This window comes from Pseudorca crassidens, chromosome 9 (genome assembly GCF_039906515.1).
Source record: "Pseudorca crassidens isolate mPseCra1 chromosome 9, mPseCra1.hap1, whole genome shotgun sequence".
Classification (NCBI taxonomy): Eukaryota; Metazoa; Chordata; class Mammalia; order Artiodactyla; family Delphinidae; genus Pseudorca; species Pseudorca crassidens.
Window position 1 is genome coordinate 39,152,639 of NC_090304.1, and position 22,199 is coordinate 39,174,837.

A 22,199-nucleotide genomic window follows, 5' to 3' on the forward strand; every position below is an offset into this window, starting at 1 on the left:
AATGCTACCTACCTTCCATGCTCATGGCAGATGCAGGCACACCTTGGAGATACTGCGGGTTCAATTTCAGATCACTGCAATAAAGCGAATATTGTGATAAAGAGAATCTTACGAGTTTTTTGGCTTTCCAGTGCATATAAAAGTTATGTTTACACTGTACTGTAGTCAGTTAAGTGTGTGATAGCATTATGTCTTAAACAATGTACATACCTTAATTTAAAAATAACGCTGTTGGAAAAATGGTTCTGGTAGACTTGTTCAATGCAGATTTGCCACAAACCTTCTATTTGTAAAGAGATACAATATTTGTGAAGTGAAATAAAACGAGGTATGCCTGTATTAAATGAAAATCATATGGAAAATGCATAGCACAGTGCCTGAGACACATTAAGCCTTTAATGAAGATCATTACCTCTTTCCTAATCCACTTTTCTTTGCCTCCCCTTTCCCTCACCTGATTCCTACACTGGGTTGGCAGAGAAAGTAACCCAGTTTTCTCCACCTCCAGAGGCCCCCTGTCAGTATTAGTAAAATATTTTCTCCCCCACCTACCTATTTTTGTGCTAAATTTTAGTCTATATTGAACACATTTCTCCAAAATAAAACCCATTGAAACAAAAAATTGTTTACTCTAGATTAACCTGTCCAGTAGAAGTTTCTGTGATAATGAAATGTTCTTGGCTACTCTTGTCCTTTTACTCTTTCACTTATATATATATATTTTTTTTTTATGTTTTGGTCTTTTGGCCACAAGGCATGTGGGATCTTAGCTCCCCGACCAGGGATCAAACCCACATCCCCTGCATTGCAAGGTAGATTCTTAACCACTGTACCACCAGGGAAGTCCCTTTCACTTAGATTTTAAGATCGGTTTGTGAAGATCCATGAAAAACCCTGTGAGATCTTGATTGGTTTCACATTGAATTTATAGATTAATTTAGGGAAGAAGCAACATCGTTATGACATTGGGGTTCTCCAGCTCTCTTTTCACTTAGGCCTTTTAACATGTTTTTCAGTAAACCCATATTTTCTCCATGAAAGTCCTATCAGAGATTCACAGACCAAAGGATATTGGTTGGGTGGCCATGAGGCCAAGAGAGAGCAGAGTCTAGAAGCAAGGAAGTCAGTGAAGAGGTGAGATAAGACGCAAGCTTGGATTTAGGACTGTGAGAAGGGGGAGGAGACAAGACATGCCCGTGACATCTCCTAGGAAGAGCGGTCAGGGCCTTCTTAATTCTTTCAGGGCAGAAGAAGGCAGAAGAAGGGTAGCGCTTGCTGCCACTTGTTGCTAACTCACCGTGTACCAAGCAAAGTGCTGGCGTGTTACCGTCTTCATGACTTCTCACAAAGCTCCAGAGTAGGCATTATTCTGTCCTCCAGGTGAGGAAACTAAATATCAGAGAAGTTAAGTAACTAACCCGAGGTCACCCAGGGGAACCAAGCTAGTTCACATCTAGATCTGCTCCTGCCGAAAGGCCACTGAACACTTGTGTAATCTCGGGTTGTTTCAGAGTTTATTGGACGTACTTCATGAAAATGTGCTAGACCTTTTGAATTTTATGACTGAAATAAAAGTGACGCAAATACTGTTTGCAGTCATAGTCAGAAAATTAAATTGGAATGTTTACCTAGTTTTATAATGTTTGATAAAAGATCTAGACAAGTTGGAATTTATGAGATTATAAAATGTGAGTTGTTGAGAGGGCAGGAGGGCAGCTTTGGGGATGGAGATCATGTGACTCTGGAAAGCAGAAGGAATTTTGAATTCGGAAAGTGTTCTTGGTCATGTATTTCTGGGTAACATTTTGTTGATGTTTTTTGTCCATTGGTCAGAAGAAAAAAAAGAATGGGCTCAGTTAAAATTTCTGTCGTCGGCCTTCCCTGGTGGCGCAGTGGTTGAGAGTCCGCCTGCCGATGCAGGGGACATGGGTTCGTGCCCCGGTCCGGGAAGATCCCACATGCCATGGAGCGGCTGGGTCTGTGAGCCATGGCTGCTGAGCCTGCGCGTCCACAATGCAAGAGGCCACAACAGTGAGAGGCCCGCGTACCACAAAAAAAAAAAAAAAATTTCTGTTGTCTTTGCCACAGAGGAAGGAAGCCTTTTGGTGGTTGTCATGGTGATGTTTGAATGACATTGCTGAAAGTGGGTAGTGATTGCCATCCAGAGCCCTGAAATGAGCATTTATCATTTTCCCTGCCCCCTGAGAGACCTGCAGAATCAAACTGCACAGTTCCTTAATCGCCTTAAATTTGAATTTGAGCCAGCTGTGTGCATGCGTGCATGCATGCGCGCATGTGAGGGAATGAGCTCTGCTTGTAGCCATGGTTAGAGTCGTAAAGTCTGAAACCCCATTTCTAACTACTTTGTGCTCCTGAAGCAAAATGGCATATGTGAGGTGCTCATGAAAACTCTCAGAAAGTAATCAGGAGCTACCAGCCTTTCACGTGGCACAGCGGAACAGCTTGGGAGGCTTCCTCCCTGTCCCAGCCCTCCTGCCCCGCTCCAGGCACTCAGAAGTCTTGCCTGACACACCTTCTCCGTGGACAGCCCGTTGAACGAGGCTTGTGCTTAATGCCTGGCAACTTTAAATGCTGCCATTTACCACCGGTCCTCCCCGCCCTGCACCCAGCCGGCACACTGGAGCCATCAGGCTGCATGCAGGCGGAGTGTGGCTGTTTCTGACAGTAAATCCAGGCTCTTTTACTGGCTTTGTGTGATTGGGGTGCAGGAAGGGGAGGTAGGGAAGAATGATGTTGGGGGGTTGGGTAATATGGGTGGATTTTCCAGAGTTCTGTCTGCAGGTGTGAAGAAGACAGGCTGTGACACCTCCCACCCCCAACTGGACAGTTCTTCTATAACCTGTCACGTAGAGTGGTGTTGTGACAAAGAGCAAAGAATTTGCCATCAGAGAACCTGGTTCAAGTCTTAGCTCCACCTCTTAGCTAGCCCTGTGAACCTGGGCAAGAGCTTAACTTTGGTTTCCTCTTCCAGAAAACTGTAGCATCGACAGTAACTCCCTCTCCAGGTCCTTGTATTGCTTGAGATGATGCTTTGTCAGCTGTAGGTGCTGTAGAAGCTGTAAATTCTAATTCATTAAGCTCATATTGTACACTAGGCTCTGTGCTGGAGAATCAGAGTCGACAGAGAGGCAGGGCGAGAACAACAATCAGAATAAGATGGAGGGGACTTCCCTGGCATTCCAGTGGTTAAGACTCGGCACTTTCACTGCCATGGCCTGAGTTCAATCCCTGGTTGGGGAACTAAGATCACGCAAGCTGTGCGGCACGGCCAAAAAAAAAAAAAAAAAGATGGAAATGTGTGATTCCAGTGTGCACCAGCAGGCACTTAACTCTGCTTGGTGTCAGGGAAGGCTTCTAGGTGGAGGTGACCCTTGCACTGAGTCTTGAAGGATGGGTATAGTTAGCCAGAGAGACAGGGAGACAGCCTTCAAGAAGAAGGAACAGTATGTGCAAAGACACGGAGGCACCACTGGAGCCTAGTGAGCAGTGAATGGTGAGGCAGGGAACAGATAAAGGGTGGTATTTATCCAGAGGTGGGGGGAGCTGATAGATTATCTTAAGACAAGGAGTGACACAGTTGTAGGTTTAGAAATATAACTGGTAGCTGTGTGGAGGATTATTGAAAGTTAATTGGGAATAGGTGGGTAAGTACAGAGATAGGATAATGACCTTAGAGGCCACTGCAGTCATCCCAGTGAGAATGGCCATGGGGATGGAGAAGATGGACTGGATTGGTGAAACAGGAAGTGAACTTGACAAGTTTCTGACTGAGAGGGAATGAGGGAAAGCTGTAGGATGACTTTCAGCATTTCTAAATGGTGTTGCTGTTGGCATTTCGGGAGGGACAGATTTTCATTGTGCAGGACAGTATCATTCAGCATCCTGGGTTCTCTGCCCACTAAATGCTCCCTAGTTGTTGTGGCAACAAAAATGTCACTGTAATTTTTCCATATGCCCCTGGTTAAAAACCATGAAATGGTGGTTTCACCAACATGGGGAATAAAAGAGGAGAAATAGGGTGGGAAGAGTTCCTTTGTGGAATATGTTGATTTTATGTTTGATTTACATGTTGGTAGAAGTGTAAGCAGTTGGATCTAGCGATCCAGGACACAAGAGGGTGGACAGCACTAGAGGTACAGCTTCAGGAGTCATACCCATGGCAGCTAAGGGGCTTTCCAGGGAGGATACTTAACATGAGAAGGGGCAGGTGGATGGCAGAACTTCAGGGACCATCATGTATCTTGTTTAATCTTGTGTGCTGGGGAGGACAGATAGTATTCCAGGGTCTACAGGGAAGAGGAACCTGAAGCTCTGCAAGAGCAAATGACATTTCCAAGTTTCTCTTTTTATCAGTTTTGGCAGATTCTCTCCCTTGGCCCAGCTAGTGTCCAGATGAGGCTGGGGAGAAGTGGATTTTGCCCCTTTGCTTTGAAGGGCTCTTTGATGTCTTTCTTTGTGGCCAGTTGGTCCAAGCGTCTCAATGACTGGGCTGTTACTATCACTGCCTCACCTTGGGTTTAGAAGTCTTTGTGCGTTAGTAAGGCGGCTTCTCATGATTTGCTTTTTTCCCTGCAGTGGCAGATTTTTCCTTGGTGCCTCCTGTGTTCTTGGTTCACTGATTAATAGACACTTGAGGAACTGCAGGGAGACGTTTAACATGCATCAGATACCATCACTAGCAGAGAAAATGATTCACTGAGCTCTTTCTCTGATGTCTGCATCCCTGCCTGCTGACATAGTTTGACGTTGGGGAATTGAGTCTGAATCTGGAAAAACACAGTTTAAATGTGTGATTCAGAGTCAGTGATGTGCAGCTGTCTCCAAAGTAGGGGTGCTTAGAGAGCTGGATGGTAAGGGGTCCAAGAGGCTTTGCACTCCCATCTCCTTTACATTACCTCCTTCAAATGTAGGAGTCATTCCAGGTTAAAGATAACAAGTTCTGGGCTCTAACCTTCAGGCCTTCAGCCAGTACCCACGCCAGGGGGTTGGGACTTCAGACCGGGATGTGGAGGGCTGGTGATTGATTTTCAGAGTGTGAAGATTCTAGTAAGATTGACTTCTAGTGAGCTCTTACCCTATACCAAAGTTTTCTTCTTCCCTCGGAAATATAAGGAGCCAGTTTTGCCATGTTGCCTTCGTGGGGAATAGTCCGTCCTTTCACTCCAGGGTCCATTTCAGAGGGTGGACCCCTCATCATCCACCTCTCCAGAGTTGGAGTCAGAGGACCTAGGTTTGAATCCTGGCTCTGCCCCTACCTAACTGTGTAATCTTACACAAACCCCTTAATTTCTCTCATCCTCAGTTTCCACATCTATAAAATGCAGATAATAATACCTGCCTCCTAGGATTGTAATAACGCGTGAGACATAGAATACCTGCAGAGCGCCTGGAACAGATGATATGATATATGATATACTTGCTGCAGTCACTGTTACGGATCTCTCTCATCTTATGTGGTTCTTTATCTACAACCCTCTCCCACCCCCCTCCCCTCCGCACACTTTTTTGGCTATCTGCAGAAATCTGGCCCTTCGGCATGGTGGGCCCTCTGTTTAGGGATGTGGAGAGCTAGTAGGTTTTCTTTAGGCAGAGGGGACCTCGATAAGATCAGCTACCCTATTGTTCACCTCCTGATGCCAGACACCATTTAGAAAATCTTTCACAGAACCTACACTGGCAGTGTGGGACTGGAACTGGATCCCAGTTCTGACTCCAAATCCACAGTCTTCCACTGACTTGGATGTCTCTCCCCTGCCCTCTCGCCTCTCAGGCCTGCTTTGCCCCTGCCCCCTCCCCCCACCAAAAAAAAAAAAAGAAAAGCAATAAATAAACAGTAGAACAGAACCAGAAAGGCCTGTCAGGATATTCTGTCTGGGCTCCGTGGTGTGCTTACTGGAAAGTCTGAGTACTCGGGGTCCTGTGGGTTAGGTGCCTTCTTCCTGCTATGCTCCTCGACCTGAGGCTCCACTCCCTTCCTGAATGGGCATCACTAGGAAATTGAGAAGGAAATGGGTTTGGGTGGGGGGTTTCTAGAAGTGAGAGAGGCAGAGAGAGCCCCTCCCTGACCGGATGTCTGAAGTCCTTCCCCCTGGCCTCCACTCCAGCACTGAAGTTGGTATGGTCCCCCCTCCCTGGGTCATGGAGGGATGCTTGGCCAGTCACGCTGTGTGATTAGGTGTCCGGAGTTCCTTGGCTCTGTTAATACCACTGCTAGAAGACTCCAGAGGGACAGTTGGGAAATAGGTGGCCTTAGGCTGTCCTGAGCGGGCATGTAAGGAAGCAGCTGTGGAGGGTGGATGGGCGTCCTAACCTGATTCAGGACCGCATCCATGGAGGCTGTGCTGTGCAGAGCAGCTGCAGGAGGCCCCTCCCCCTGGAATGTGGCTGGACTACTTTACCTCTCACCCCCGCACCAACAACTTCCAAACAAAGACCCTGGGCTTTAATTCCTCATGGACATCCCCTGGGTCCTGGCACAGGTAGCCCTCAGATTTGTGTGCTGATACTCTTTACAGGACAGCCCTGGTTTATGGAATGAAGTGCTAAATGTCAAGATTTATGTGGGCCATTCTTCACTGCACACCTGCGCATGAGCTCATACAGCTGACTCTGGGCCTGTTCTTGGTTTCCTCCTTCCATCACTGCCCTGGCCTCCAGGCAGCACGCAAAACAACATTGCTAGCCATGTCCCCCTTGTTGTGAGTACCAGAGATTAACCGCCTTGCCTGTCACCACTTTCGCAGCCTGGAAGGGGACATGGGGTAAAGGAATCTAGTCGAGCTGCATCAGGTGTCAAGAGCTGGAAGGGCTTCTTCTCCTCATCATTTCCAACCTTTTCCCATTTTACAGACGAGAGGCCTGAGGCCCAGAGAGGGAAAGCTGCCTGCTTGCTTCCCCCTTGCGTGGTATTGTTGTTTACCTTGAACAAATTAAATGCCTGAAGTAGGATGCAGAGAAGACATCATCATGATGCAGGAAAAGAGTTTGGCTTCTGGACCTGGATTCCAGCGGGAATCCTAAATCCTGAAATGTGTGGCCTTGGACAAATGACTTAACCCCTCTTAACCTCAGCCTGAGATGATAATACCTTGCAGTGTTGAAATGGCCATGAGAGGTAATACATGCAAGCATCTCAGGCAGTTACTCACAGTGGCAGGTATTCAGGAAAAGGTGACGGACCCCAGTGGTTTGTTAATGGATACTGGCTGCACTGAACTATGCAAGCTGTGGATCTGAAAGAAAAAGCTTGACAGAGGTATTGTCAATCTCAGTGTGAGCTTCCTGTGAGAAGGGGCTAAGGAACCTAACCCAGCCTCCACTACAGAACTCTGACCACCTGCTCCTGTGGCCAGGTTCCTGGGAGTTGGGCATAGGTTCTCAGCCATAGCTCCGTACAGGCCCTTGTTTCTTTGTTTTCCCACCAAAGTATCTCCTCATGCTCAGAATCTCGTCCTCCTACCCGTGTATTTCGGAAGTCTCTTGACTCACATAATGGCTAAATGGTGTGTTTCATGAATTAATGGATTCACAGAGCTAGAGAGGAACATAAGGTCCTATTGGCAGATTGCAGGCTTGGGGGTTACGTTCTTTCCTTAGCAACATGTTGCCCAATGGGTTTTTTGGCCTCTGGGCTCGAAAACATCCACCCACAGGAGACAGCCAGCCAGTCTGATGTTCAGAGGCCGCTCTGACTGTGACATTGTTGACACTTGATTCCTTGAAAAATATGCCTCCCAGTGACTCCACCCACTGATCCTAGTTCTACCATCTTGGACCTCAGGGAACAAATCAAATTACTCTTCCTCATGATAGCCTTTCAGAGGCAATGACAACGGTCATGTGCCCTGAGTCTTCCCAGGCCATAAAACTCCAGTTCCTTCAGTGATGTGGCTTTGACCCTTCACAGCCCTGGCTTCTCTCTCCTGGACGTGCTCCAGCTTTCCACTCTGGCCTGTAGGTGTGGTTACCAGAAGTGAACACAATATTTGGATCAGTTAAAAATAGAACTTTTTTTTTTTTTTTTTTGCAGTACGCGGGCCTCTCACTGTTGTGGCCTCTCCCGTTGCGGAGCACAGGCTCCGGACGCGCAGGCTCAGCGGCCATGGCTCACGGGCCCAGCCGCTCCGCGACATGTGGGATCTTCCCGGACCGGGGCACGAACCCGCGTCCCCTGCATCGGCAGGCGGAATCTCAGCCACTGCGCCACCAGGGAAGCCCTCAAAAATAGAACATTTTTTACCTCCCTTGTCTTAGTCTCTGTACTACTATTGAGTGAGTCCCAAGGTCTTAGTGGCTTTGTGACAGCTTTTCCATACTAATTGGGTTTGTGGTAAGTCACTAAACTAATGCAAGTTCTGTATTATTTCCTAGAGCTACCGTAACAAGTTACTATAAACCTGGTGGCTTAAAACAACAGAAAGTTATCCTCTTACAGTTCTGGAGGCCAGAAGTCTGAAATCACAGCATCTGCAGCCTTGGCTCCTTCTGGAGGCTCTGAGGGAGAATCCATTCCATGCCTCTCTCTTTGCTTCTGGTGGTTGCTGGCAATTCTTGGCACTTCTTGGCTTGTAGACGCATCGCTTCACTCTTGGCCTCTGGCTTCACGTGACCATCTCTCCCTGCATGTGTTTTATGTGCCACTTAAATCCAGACCAACGGCACTGGATTTCTGTGCAAGGTCTCTTGACTGGACACGAGGATTCCCAGCTCTCTAAAATATATTTTTCATGTTTGTTAGCAGAAATTAGTCACTGGAAGATGGATTTTTTTTTAAGGCAGGAAATAAATTTTAAAACAGTGTGGTGATGATGTTTTTTGGTTTTTTTTTTTTTCTTTCCATAATCCTTGTTTTCAGGAACCTAGTGTTAATTTATGGTTAGTAATAGCTAGGACCTTGAGCAATTCTCTAACCTTCCCTGACCTCAATTTCCTCATGTGTAAAACAAAGAGATTGGATGAGGTGAGTGAACTCTGGGTCATTTTCAGCTCTAAAATTCTTAATACAGTGATTTCTGGAAAGCAGGGGTTACCCTTGGTGATAAAAGGGCTCAAGTTGCCTTAATAAACTGATTGAGAATTTACAGCTCTTGACTAAGAAGACAATCATTCATGAATCTGAAAATCCGAAAAACACTGTCCTTCTGTTCACCTTTGACAGGACATAGAGTCTGAGCTGTGACACACCCCCTCCCTCTTCTCGATTACTCATGTAGTATGAGACTCTGCAGGATTGGCATCTAGTTGGCTCTTAAATATTGGTTGCGTGAGTGAACGAATATACTTATGTATCATTATTGGGAGCAAGTAATGCAGTATCATTCAGGTCTGATCATCTAGTAATTGCGGGCCTGTTAAGATTCCTCCTGAGTGTATTCCTAGCAGAAGCAATAGTTTTTATTTATTTATATTCCAGTTGTATTGAGATATAATTGACATATAACTCTATAATTTTAAGGTGTGCAGCATAGTGATTTGACTTACATACATCATGAAATGATTATCACAATAAGTTTAGTGAACATTCATCATCTTTTCTAGATACAAATTAGAGAAATAGAAAAAAAAATTTTGTAATGAGAACTCTTAGGATTTACTCTCTTAACAAGTTTCATATATGACATATAGCGGTGCTAGTTATATTTATCATGTTGTACGTTACATCTTTAGTACTTATTTATATTATAACTGAAGTTCATAGTAACTTTTGACTACCTTCATCCAATTCCCCCTCCCCCAACTCACTCACCTTACTGTTACCACTCCCACCCCCGCCTCTGGTAACCACAAATCTGATCTCTTTCTCTGTAGGTTTGTTTGTATATTTGCTTTTGTTTGTTTTTGAAGTATAATTGACCTACAATGCTACGTTAGTTCCTGTTACACAACATAGTTATTTTTTTCTGTACATTTCAAAATGATCAACATGATAAGTGTAATTACGATATGTCACCATATAAAGGAATTGCTTAGTTATTGACTGTATTCCCCACACTGTACATTTCATACCCATGACTCATTCATTTTGCAAGTGGAAATTTGTACTTCTTAATCTCCCTCACCTATTTCTTTCCTCCCCCCAACCCAGAAGCAATTATTTTTAAAAGATGGTGGCAGTGTTTCGAAGTTGCTTTCTGGAGCAGTTTCCTTATCTGTGAAATAGGCGGCTGTGTGGGCTGGACTCCAGTGCCTGTGCTCTAAACACCACAGGAGACTGCATTTTTCAGCTTGGGGTAGGTCTGTGATCTTGCTCCAGACAGAACCTGGCCAGATGCTGTTCTGTTGCAGGAGGCCCCGCTTGCCTTCAGTGGCCCCTGTGGGTGTCGATAAGGAGCTGCAGCCACTGACACCACTCTTCTTTTGCATTCTTTAGGGTCATACTGTTAGCAGTGCCTCTCTGGATTTTTCACTCTGTGCAAGAAACAGTCTGCTGGCTGTCATGGGGTTCACCTTTTCAGGAGACCAGTCAGGGAAGGCTAAAGGCGAGTCCACTTGCCATTATTGTTGGGAAGATTCTTCGAAGTTTTTTTGTGAGAGGGAAATTTTTTGGCCTATTTTTGCCGTCATCTTTCCATTCTTACTCTTATGTAAGAAATCTCTATTCTTTAAAACAGATCTTCGTAAAAGGAGGAGCTTCTCTAGAATCAGTGGTGTTGGTACAAGATAGGTGTTGCAAACACAAATGTCTGTAGAGGCTTAGCAGATAACAAAAAACCAGACTGTGTGTATGCTCTCCAATTTGTTTTAGGAATACTCTGTCCTCTCTGTTTATCTTTTGTTTCCCTAATTCTGGTTGAGATATGGGTATGAAGAAATTCCTGTCCTGTAGGGAAATTAGAAATAAAGGTGTGATGACAAATAGCACTAGGTGTACACCCTCAACATCAGGAAGCAGTAGGGAGTAGTGGGGACTGCAGTGAACTAGAAGGGCCATCCCACCTCTCATGGGGGCCTGCTGTTGCCACAGTGTTTGGTTTTCCAAGATGAGCTGGGTTTTTGTATGAAAATTTCCTGTTGTTAAACTTGGGCTCAATTTTAAAAATCTATGTGGTTCAAATAAAATGAATTCTGGGGGCAAATTGGTTTGCAGGTAATCAGTTTGAAACCTCTTATATATGTTGGGGCAGATTGGCATATGGGATGGGCTCCTGGGTCATCTCTCTGTGGGTTGGTCTGGTTTGGTGGGGGGGGCGGTCCTAGTGGAGCTGTGTGCGGAGGGGGCCGCTTATGTTCATCCTTGCATGTGGATATGGAGGAATCGAAGATACGTAAAGTAAAAAGCAAGTTAAAGAAAAATGTGTACAGTTTTATTCTGTTTATGTAAATTTTTTTCTAAAAAGATGTGTATATAAATTTTAAATGCATAAAAATTTCATAAAGGCGAAAAACAAAGAATACACAAGAAACTGGTAAAGGTGTTGCCTCTGAGATTGACACTGAATTCAAGGCAAAAAAGGGACCTTCTGCTTTTTAGTTTATACCTGTCTGTAACACGGAATACAGTTGACCCTCTGTGTCCGCAAACGCAGAACCCACAGATAAGGAGGGCTCACTGTGCTATGCCATTTTATATAAGGGACCCGATCATCTGTGGATTTTGGAATTGGGGAGGGTCCTAGAACCAATCCCCCACAGATGCCAAGGGACGACTGTACTTAATTTTTGTAGGGTAAAATGAAAAGAGTTGTTGGGAAGCATAATTGCCGTATAAAGAGTGTAAGCCTTCAGTGCTGAGAGTACAAGGAAGGAAGAAGGCAGAGTGGTCTGGAGTGATCAGGAAGGACTACTGGGAAGAAAAGAGGCCTTGAAGATTGGGTAGAATTCGTTAGGGAAGAAGACTGCAGGAGACAAAGCCCAGGGGTGGGATAGACCGGGTGATTTGGGTACTGATAAACGCTTAAATTTGGTAGGAGCTGAGGGTCTAGGGAAGTGGTGAGAGAGAGGGAGGCTTTAGCAGTGAGGAGCCACGGAGGGTGTGTGCCAGGAGGTAATGGAACGAGAGCGGTGCTCCAGCATGATCAGTCTGGCAGTAAGGACGCGGGAGTTTGGAGGCAGGACTACAGGGTGGGAGCCTGTCATGTGGCCTCTTTGGGCTCCCAGCTAGCTGTCACTGATCCCTGCCAGGATGTTGCCTGGTGAACAAAGTTATAGCTATATACCTGGTGAATAAGCTCACAGCACTTCCCGTTTCTCCACTCTCAGGAATGTGGGCTTTGGAAGTTGGCCAGCCTCTGTTGGTGCTCGATGTGCTTCCTGTACCTCTGCTGCCAGCGTGTCTCCCCAGACATTTTGGAGGTTCTGTGGAGGAACTGGCCATTGACTGAAGTGTAGCTGCTAAGAACAGGCCCATACTTTGGAGTCAGGCAGATATGGGCTTGAAGTCTGACTTTGTCACCTACTGGTTATGTGACCGTGGGGTGGCACTTGACCCCTTTGGGCTTCAATATTCATGTTTGCAAAATGGGGATAAAACGATTTACCTTCTAGGGTCGTTGTACCCAGCAGATTGACACATAGCAAGTTCGTGGGCCTTGCTGTAGTTTTACACTGTGGTACTCACTCTGATCTGCAGTTATATATATTTATATTATTTATGTTTAATATTATAAAATACTTACTGTATCTATTTATGACCATATCAGTCTATTCTTTTGGATTGTAAGCTCCAGTTCAGTGGGAGTAATTATGTTCTAATCACTGTTTTAGGCCAAAACACTCAGCGCAGAACATATAGTAGCGCTAAATAAATGTTGAATGAATGGAGTTTGTGCTCTTAAACCTACTCCAGCTTTTACAAACAGTTGACTTTACAAACAGTTACAAACAGTTGATCGACTAGGGTGTATCTGTAGTTGAGAGACTAACTTCTCTGTGGTTGAAACAAGTTTTTTTTTTTTTTTGCGATACGTGGGCCTCTCACTGTTGTGGCCTCTCCTGTTGCGGAGCACAGGCTCCGGACGCGCAGGCTCAGTGGCCATGGCTCACGGGCCCAGCCACCCCGCAGCATGTGGGATATTCCCGGACCGGGGCACGATCCCGTGTCCCCTGAATCGGCAGGCGGACTCTCAACCACTGCGCCACCAGGGAAGCCCTGAAACAAGTTTTGTCAATTCAAATGCCCTTGTTAGGATGATATGTCAGGATGGCTTGTCGAGTCCTTCATTCTTTCATTCTACAGTGGCAGATCTGTTTTGTGGGACTTGATGTTTACAAAATTTGGGAGGTCTTCTTTAAAATATATACAGTTGTAGAAAGCATGTACACACGTTGCTAGGCTCCTTTCTAGGGCCTTGGAAGGGGCTTGTGAAAGTGAGGGGCCCTAATACTTGAAATTCCTTAGTTTCACAATAAATCATCTCTGCATTTAAAGATTTATAGAATACTCCCTACAGGCAGGGGTGGGAGTTGTGAAGGATATGGAAATTTCTAAAAGGGAAAAAATGATGTTAATGGATACAGGTTTTAGTAAAGCTGTCATTCCAAGTAGACTCAGAACAAAACCCCGTTGTTTTGTTTTATGTTTTTTGTTTTTTTTTCATTCAGCAAATATTTATTGAGCACCTACTGTGTGCCAGGCATATGTAGGCATTGGAACATAGCTGTGAAAAAAGAAGTCCTTGTCACCTGCATCATGACTTGTAGACCTACACAGATGAAGTGAAGAGCCACAGTGTTGCTCTGAGGCCGTGAAGATAAAGGCACTTTGATACCTTAGTTTGCCTTTCTAACCCCCTGCCCTTCTTGGTAGCCATCCCAAGCAGTGATGAAAGAATCATAGATTTGGGAGTGAGTATGATGGCTTGTAACCGCTCAGCCTCTTCCTGGCCATGACCATGAGAGATAGTGATAGAGGAGCTTTCATTTCTCCACCAAAGACTCTCTGCTTTGGGGCTGATTTCAGCCACAGTGTGGCAGAGCAGAACCGAGTGAGCAATTCATTCTGACTCCTGGGCTCACAAGTGGAGGTGTTTTTTTATATTCTGCTACAAGAGGGGCAGCCAACCCCATGGTCTCAAAGAACAGAAGAATTGGGGCCTGGAGACACAAAGTGCCTGCCTCAGTGTTTACCTCCAGCCGGTGCTCCACTTGGCCACAGCGTGGCGGTGACTCACAGCTGGAACTGTGTTCCTGCATAGTTGCCAGGTTTTGCGTAGGGGTGGGCGAGGAGAAAGGAGAATGAATGAGTAGGAGCAAGTGGCTGCTGGATTTGTAACACCTTGGGAGGCAGCTGCTCCAGAACCGAAATTGAAAGAGAACAGGCGGGCTGGGAGCCTCTGCTTCACCTCTGCAGGTGGCCGGACCCTCCCTCCCAGTCTGACCTGAACTGGGGTTTTCATAAGGCCCGGGCTGGGAAGACACAGCATGGAGCTCGAGGAGAGAGTGAGTGTGTCTGCCGCCTTTCCCAGCGAGAACAGAGCTGGAGAGCAGGTTAGTCCTATATTGGTTACTATTACTGGGATTCAGTTTGCCGTGATGTATTCTGATTCATGAAAGTCAAGTAATGACAAAGAAAGGGAGTTTTTGATGGGTTGGTTGGGAGCGTCTGCAGTTTAAAAAAAAGAAGAGCCCAATTTAATTGGGAATAAACAGGACAAAAGTATCATTAACTACACCTCCCCGATGTTATTACAAAGGATATTCTGTTGGCAAGCGAGACTGGGGAGGACAGCTGTTCTGCCTCCTTCCTTTGTGTTTTCAATTATGTGCAGTGTTGTTACATTTCAGTCTGTGGCTCCAGCAGTAGTCTGAGATGAACCTCAGTGTCTCAAGATGTTACAGCTGGAAGATCCCTAGAACATCACCTGGTCTAGCCTTCTCATTTTACACTTGAGGAACCTGACTTATTGAAGAGCATTAAAGAGAAGCATAAAACTGGGTGTTCTCTGAGGTCGAAAATGTTACCATGAAGTTTTAAAACTTCCGTAGAGTGTGTGTCCCTGGCTCAGCACAGCCTGCTGGGAAGGCTGTTTTTTCTTGGGCTGCACTTTCTGAACCATGGGGCTCGACCCAGTGAGGGACAGAAGCGTGGCTGAAGGAAGGTGCTTATTGAGCTGAAACTACTTTGCCTGGCACGCGAGTTCTAAGTTTAAACAAGAGGCTGGGTGTTTTGCCTTAACTCAAAGGGAAGAAAATGTGTTCTTGAGCCAGGCTAATAATATGGGAGTTTGCAACATAGAAAAAGACAAAACAACTCTATTAGAGTGGAGTTTTAGAGCTAGCAAAAGAAAAATATAACAGACACTGAAGGTTGAGTGTCTGCCATAGGCCAGGCACATTATCGGTACTCTTTATAACAATCTTGCAGGGTTGGAATTGTCTCCTCTTTTTACAGATAAGGAAACCAACACTCAGAAAGGTCATTAACTCTTTCAAGGTCGGGTACCGCCAGCGTGCGGCAGAGCTGGGGTTTGAACTGCATGCAGCCTGTATGACTGAATAGCCTGGGCTTCATGCTTTGAAGCCTGCGTGTGGCCTTGATGGAGAGTCTAAGCCCCTCATTGGACAGACGAGGAAACTAAGGGCCAGAGAGGTTGTGAATTTGCTCGGGGGTGTGAAACTAGTTGGTAGTAACAGAGCTGGTACCTCGGCTCCTATTACATTGCTTCTCTGCCAACTTCCTTTAAAAAAAGAGTTAGGGGAGGGGAGGCTATCTGGGTTTGATTTCCTCATTCAGTCAGGAGTTTGGCTTTAGTCTTTTCATGGTTATTGAAGTCCTGTGGAGCCACAATTAAAACTTCCTATTAACCATCAATCCTAAGTATTGGAGCCCCATGTTGGGGCTTGGGGAGAAGAGAGGCTTGCAGTGTGGGTTACTGGGTCAGAAGAGGTAATTTATGAAATGAGCTGGCCACTGAGTGGAGAGCCTAATGAAACATAGATCTTTTCAGATCATGATGGAAGATTTCGGTCTGTTAAATTCAGTGTTTGGAAAGGAGAGACCTCCCTCTTGCAAGATGTGAGAGCCTCCAGTTAACTCAGTTAATTCTGTGACTCCCTTGAGCCCAGCTCTGTCTGTGCCAGGCTCATCCCCTTTTGGCACCTTTGGGCAAGGAGAACAGGTACTGACTGCCCCTCTGGGTGGTGGGTCTGAGGTTTGGCTGCATTTCAGTGTCTTTGCCTAGTTGAGTGAGTCAACTGTGGACAGTGTGGAAGTGGGGAAGGCCCTTCCTTGGTCTGCACCGTGCTCCCCAGGGCTGATGGAGTCTCCTAGCCTGGGTGTAGGATCCTTTATCAGGGCCTGGGGGCCTCTGCCTCCCCAACTCTCTCTGAGGCATGTGTGATCCTTGGGCTGCTGAAACCAGAAAATGAGAGCGGTTCTGCACAGCCTCTCCCTGAAGGTGGCGTGTGTTTGTGCTCAGGCTGTTCAGATAAAGGACTTCAAGTGCCTGCTCCATGGTATTGCTGTTCTGTGCTGCAGGAGATACATGAGAAATCAGTGAATGACTGCCCCCAGCCCTGTGGGACCTTAGGATCTTACTGGAGGTAGGGGGAGAGGGGGAGGAGAGCAAACACACATGAAACAGTAGAGAGCAATGTGAGAGCATATAGCCAGTCACCAAATTGTAGGTTTCACACCAAATACGCTCCAAGTTCACAAAAAGGAGATACAGGTGATGTTTGTATTATCCTCCTGTGTGTTTTTAATCACTCAGTAATTGCCTCTAGGGTGTTTGCATTCCATTCTTTGATTCTCTCTGCCAAGTGTACTACCTCTCCTTTGCAGCAGTGAGGGGGAGGGGAGTTGCAGGGGAGGGTTAATTTCTCCAAATTATATTGTAACACAGTTGGGAGAGAGCCAAGGATTAAGCATTCGTACTATGTTGGTGTCTGATGCTTCCTTCCTCAGGTGGTAAGAGCAGAAGCCACTGCCTTTTGATGGCTTATGACCCTTGTTTTTGTCTGTCTGTGATCCAAGTCCAGACTTCAGTAGGGTTAGCTAGCCTATTTGGAGGCATGGCCTCGCTTTAAAGTAGGAGTCTCCTTCATCATTATTTCTCATTCATTCATTCAGCACATATCACAGAGCCAGACTCTGTTACAAGCTGATAATAGCAGTAAAAAGACAGGCAAGGTCCTTGCTCTCCTGGAATACACTGTTAGTTTGGGTTACTGATGATCAGCAAACACAGACATAAGTAAGAAAAATAACAGTAACAATTAAAATAGGGTGATGTGATATGAAGTGACTGGGAGCCTACTTCAGTGGGTGGTTGGGAAGGGCTCTGAGATGATAATTCTGCTGAGGTCTGAATGACAAGGAACCAGTTAGAAAGTAAGGGGAAGAGCATCCAGTACAAAGGTTGTTAAGTAAGAGAGAGCTTGGTATTCAGGGAGCAGAAAGGAGACCGATGTGGCCAGAGCAGGATGGGGATGGAGGAGAGTGGTGCAAGAAGAGGACGGAGCTAGGCAGGGGTCAGATCATCTAGGATCTTGTAAGCCAAGGTAAGGAGCTTGAATTTTACTCTATGTGTGATGTGGAGCTGTTGTAGGGTTGAAAGGAGGAGTGTGTGTGATCTAACTGACATTTTAAAAGATCCGTCAGGCTTTTGATGAGTAGGGTGGGTGGTACAGAGGCCAGGGTGGAAGCAGGAGAGCAGTTAGGTGGCTGTTGCGATGACTAGTGTGCTGGCTGTAGACATGAAAAGAAGCGTATGAGTTCAGAGTATGTTTTTTAGATGGAGGCAACAGGACTTGTGAACATATGATGTGTAGCGGTTAAGGTAAAGGAGTGGAGGATGACTCCTAGGTTGTTGGATAGCGATGCTGATAACGGACATAGGGAAACCTGGAGGAGGAGTATTGGATTTGGTGGGAGTGAGGGGAGGAGATTCATTCTATTTTTGCCCTGTTAAAATTTAGATGCCTGTTAGTCATTGCCATTGTCGAGACACAGCCAGGGGACTTCCCTGGTGGCGCAGTGGTTAAGAATCCGCCTGCCAATGCAGGGGACACGGGTTCGATCCCTGGTCCGGGAAGATCCTACATGCCACGGATCAGCTAAGCCCGTGTGCCACAACTACTGAGCCTGCGCTCTAGAGCCCTCGAGCCACAACTACTGAAGCCTGCGCACCTAGAGCCCGCGTACCGCAACGAAGAGTAGCCCCCGCTCACTGCAACTAGAGAAAGCCTGTATGCAGCAACGAAGACCAAACACAACCAAAAAACAAACAAACAAAAAAGACACAGCCAGGTTCAACAAACATGAATTGAGTACCTTCTGTATGCTAGGCGTTGTGTGATGCCCTTTCATATATCCTCACAACAACCGTTTGGAAGGATATTATTATTATTTCCTATTTGCAAATGGATGAAATGAGGCTCAGAGACCTGAGGTGGCTTGTTCTGGTTTGAACCCAGGTCTTCTGACCCCAGGACTCTGGGCTGACTTGTTGCCGAGGGTGGATATTGAAGGAGGCTGGTTAATACTGTGTTGATGGCACTCACCTGGAGAGAGGATGGGGACCATATGTTGTCTCGCCAAGGTCTGATTCCCATGCTTCTGGAAGGAGGACCTGTCAGAGTCATGCCAGTGTGCAGCGAGCTGCTTGACATTTTCAAATAGTGCAAGCTCCAAAGACCACTTCAGTAACGTCCTCAGCCCCCTTAGGAATGCCACACGAATAGCGGTGACACTTTTTACTAAATGAGCAATTTTGTAAAAGTGTTAAGTAAAATAAAACAAAAGTTTCTTAAGAAGTGTTGGGGGAATGTAGAGATGCCATTTCGACTATTGGCCGCTATCTCTTTACTCTGCAGCCCACATGGGAGCTGAAGGCGGGGAGGCAATTTCTTGTGTTTTTGGGTTATTAATTCGGGGACTTAACTGGGAGGATTAGTAGGTTACCTGGAACCTTGGCTTTCTGGAGACACTGGGATTCAGCACAAAGATAGTAAGTGCCGTAACAAGTCTGGAGGCAGTGCTGACTGTGGCTTGATGTCTGTAGGGTGACTCGTTCACAGCATTCTGAGAGCTGTATTGAGGAGCCAGAAGGTCCAGAGTGGCAGGTGCCGCCAAGCATACCAATGAGGAGAGCCTTGATAGAGTCCCCCCGTGGGCTTCAAGGCCGGATGCTTTCCTTACATTTTAAGTTGTCTCTTCTGCTCTTTACAGCAGGGGCCAGATAAGAGCTCGTGCTGGCAGAGCAGATCTGTCACGCTCTCAGCATACCAATACCACCACTGTCAGAAAAGCAGATTTACCAGGCTGCTCCGACCTCCACTCTTGAGCACCATTCACATAACTCCAGAACTTCTTGCCATGCCAGAAACAGTGGCTGTGCTAAGTAAATTGGAACCTTTATGTTTAACCAACCAGAGTCACTGTTCACGTTATAGTCAAAATCTGTATGAATGGAAGAATTAATCTTGCAAAAATGTTGCAAGAAACTGTAGGACTCATTTACATTTTGACTAGCCCTGTCTGTGGCTGTAGGTGGGTTCTTCCTTCTAGTGAGCTCAAATCAGTCTCCGGTTCTCCCTGGCCCTCACTCTGTTCTCTTACCAAGTCTCCTGTGTTGGCTGTCATACTTCTTGAGGGCCTAACCCAAGTCCTTCCAGCCCAGGGCTTGTGAAGACGTGCTTGTTTACGTGGATGGTTACCCATGGCCCGCCTTTATGGGGCTTGTCCTTCCCTGCCATCTTCCACCCGTGCTCCCTGGTCCTCTCACAGGTGAGACTGGCTGCCCTCCAACCTGGAGGGCTGCTCCTGGGAGGAAGAGTGGGATCTGAAAATAAAGGCTAGGTTCTGCTCTACCTCATTTGCCGAGTTACTGTCTCAGTAGTCTGAAATGCAACAGAAGCCCTTGTATGGAGGGGAGAGAGTTTCTGTGCTCCACTGAAACCAGCCACCTGGCTCCCGGCCGGGTCACCTACATCACTGTCAGGGAGCAAGGTGGCAATTCAGGTTTAAGAACAGGTATTTCAGGGGATTTGTCTGTGCCTGCTAACTTCATCTTAAGATAGGGTCATAGGACATGAGATTCTTCATGGGTTTTAGAAAATCAAAAGTCAGGAAATGGGGCAGGCTGGGGGCTTTTGGGCTGAGGAGTTAAGGACAGCAGGAAAAGTCAGAGGACTTTGCAATCTCCCAATGGGTGGGGGAATCTAGCGTTCCATAGGCAACCTCCATTTGGTGAAGGTGAGCCTGGAGTGGTAGAAAGAGATCAGAAAGGTGGTGGGTGCAGGAGCACAGGAGTTGACTGTTGTGGGCATGTCATTTCCCCTTTCTGGGCCTTTCCTCACCTGTGGCTTGATGTAACGAAACACAGCCTGCCCTGCTGGGTGTTTAGGCAGATTGAATGAAATAGTCCAAGGACCTAACTCTTCTTCCTTTGCCAAAAAGTGCTGAACCAGAAGCTCTGCCATTAGCAAGCTGGGCGAGTTTGATCAGAAACCATCGAATTTTAAGACCTCAGTATTCAGGAGGCATTACTACTTTTTAAAAATTTTATTTAATTATTTATTCGGCTGCATCGGGTCTTCATTGCTGTACGTGGGATCTTCGCTGCGGCACGTGGGATCTTTAGTTGCAGCATGCAAACTCTTAGTTGTGTCATGTGGGATCTAGTTCCCTGACCATAGATCGAACCTGGGCCCCTCTGCATTGGGAGCTCGAAGTCTTAGCCACTGGACCACCAGGGAAGTCCCCCAGGAGGCATTGCTTTGATTCATCTCTTTTCTCAATGTATTGAGTCCTTTTTTTTAATTTAGTCTTCCAATAACATCCCGTGACCCACATCTTCATTTATTTTTGCATAATATAGGAATAAAAATATCTGTGCTGCCTACCTCAGTGGGTACTTGGGAGGGTCAAATACAATAATGAATGTGACCACACTTAAAACTTCATGTAAATGCAGGAAATGGTGGTGATGGTGCTGTGGTTGATAATTGTTTTTAGCAAAAAGGGCAGCGTCCATATTAGGGAAGGAAGGCTGAGGAGCTGCCTCTAGGTCTGATCAAATGACAGCTATATTTTTGTCCACTTAAAAAAACTATCTTTCTTCTAATGTTAGAATGTGAAAATCATCACAGTGCCTACACCTTCCAGCTCAGGGTTCATTTACCCAAGACCCTGGGCTTATTTAAGCTGGTACAAGTTGAGTGTGGGGAGCCCAGGAGTTGCTATTCAGGTTGTACAGTGTGTATGAAGGCATTGCTGGATGCCGGCTGCTGCTCCAAGCACATAGAAGGTTTGCTCTTTGCTCACACCTACCAGAGATTCACCAGGCTGACCTTGGCATAGGACCAAAGGCTGTTTGGGGGCTACTGAGTGCCACACAGGTGGTGTCATTCAGAAGTTTGGCCCTGGGCATAAGGGGAGGGAGAGGAGGTAGCAGTAGATGCTGCTGTTTTTCAGATGCCTTGACTTTAGGGACTTCTGATCTTGACCAGGAAGCTGCCAGCCCCACAGACTCCTAAGGGAAGGGGACAGCAGGTTAGCATGCAAAGAGCATCGAATTTAGAAATTGAAGACCTGGATTCATGGCCCAGTCTTATCACTTATTGACAGAGTTATCTAGAGCAAGTCTCTTAACCTCTCTGAGCCATTTCCTCATTCATAAAACAGGGGTCGACGGTGTTAATAGTTAAGATGTGTAAGAAAAGGCTTTGTAGAGGTAATCGTGGTTAGGAATTATTGTTATTCCCATTATGATCAGAGCATTTTTTTTTTCCTCTAGGTAGAAATGAGGCAGGCTTAGGTAGAATGTTTTCAAATTCCCTGGTGAATGGAGATGGCTAAAAGAAACTGGGTGCAAATAAAGCCTAACCCATGAACACAATGCAAGGATTTCTGAAATTGGTGTTATGGGGGCCTGCTTCTCATCCTTATCCAGACGCTCATTCCTCAACTCTATTTTTTTTGGGAAGAACAGTCTGCTGCCTGCCAGATGAGGTCATAGGATTCCAAGGGCTTTGCCTGGAGCCAGAAGCTGGGAATTCGGAGGGCGGCAGTGGTTGGGAGGGTTGCGGGGGTGCTAGGGGTGGTGTGCAGTTGCAGGGCCAGGGAGCAGACTGGCCTGATAGCTCTGCCTATTTCACCTAGGGCTTATTAGGATTCAGGCTGCTCAGATCTCAGTGCCAGCTTTACCCAGCCACCAGACGCAGGACGCTCTGACAGCTCCAGGGCAGAGTAAGGCAAACTTTGTAGGCTTAGAGGTTTTTTTGTTTGTTTTTTTAAC

At 46.3% G+C, this 22,199-nt stretch overlaps 1 protein-coding gene across 9 annotated transcripts in view; it reads left to right on the forward strand.

Moving 5' to 3' along the window:
* PLEKHA7 (pleckstrin homology domain containing A7) overlaps window positions 1-22,199 on the forward strand; it is a 209,791-nt gene that overhangs the window by 102,033 nt on the left and 85,559 nt on the right. The window contains exon 1 of one of the 9 annotated variants that reach the window (XM_067749757.1): window positions 22,025-22,150. The exons of the other annotated variants lie outside the window; for them this stretch is intronic. The gene's annotated coding sequence lies outside the window, so the exon portion shown is untranslated. Of the gene's footprint in view, window positions 1-22,024; window positions 22,151-22,199 lie in introns of those variants that run through there. 9 annotated transcript variants of the gene reach the window in all.